This window comes from Pteropus alecto, unplaced genomic scaffold (assembly GCF_000325575.1).
Source record: "Pteropus alecto unplaced genomic scaffold, ASM32557v1 scaffold45, whole genome shotgun sequence".
Taxonomy (NCBI): domain Eukaryota; kingdom Metazoa; phylum Chordata; class Mammalia; order Chiroptera; family Pteropodidae; genus Pteropus; species Pteropus alecto.
In genome coordinates this window covers 34,619,268-34,619,894 of record NW_006442491.1, presented here as the reverse complement: position 1 = coordinate 34,619,894, position 627 = coordinate 34,619,268, and positions in this window count along the sequence as shown.

Here is a 627-nt window from a genome sequence, read left to right as displayed (position 1 = left end):
TTGAGTCAGAGGGGCAGCAAACCACCAGGTGAGTCTGAGGTGTTCAAGCACATCCTGCTCCCTGCAGCGAGCAAGTCCCCCTCGGCCAACGTCTTCTCTTTTAAGATTCCTTTCACTGATCCAGCTGGGACAGATGGCTCTTAAGCCATCCCTGTCACTTTAATGTTTTAATGAAAATACAGCCAACTTTACTGTCCTGCAAATGAATCTCACCCGCACTCTTTTTCTTTCTCTGTGTCTGTTTCTCTCTCTCTTTTATCTCTCTCTCCCTCTCCCCCTCCCTCCCTCTCTCTATTCCCGTGGTTCCTTCTTCTGCGAATAATTCCCCTCGCGCTCTGTCTCCATAAATCTCCGAATCCCAGCAGATGCGACAAGGCCACTGTGACAACGGAATCGGCAGACAGGTCACCAGTGGAGAGCAGTTTCACCCTGGTGGGAAGACGCGGTGACACCTACGGAGCAAACACTTCATCTTTCTCATCCATTTTCACTTCTCAGGAGACCCTGGTCCTGGGGAGTTTTTCTTAGAAAACTGTTTTCGCCTCCTGGGCTCTGCGCACATGGATTCCTACATAATATTAAACAGTAACTAACGTTCTAGGGTCCCACATTCTGGTATGCGCCAGA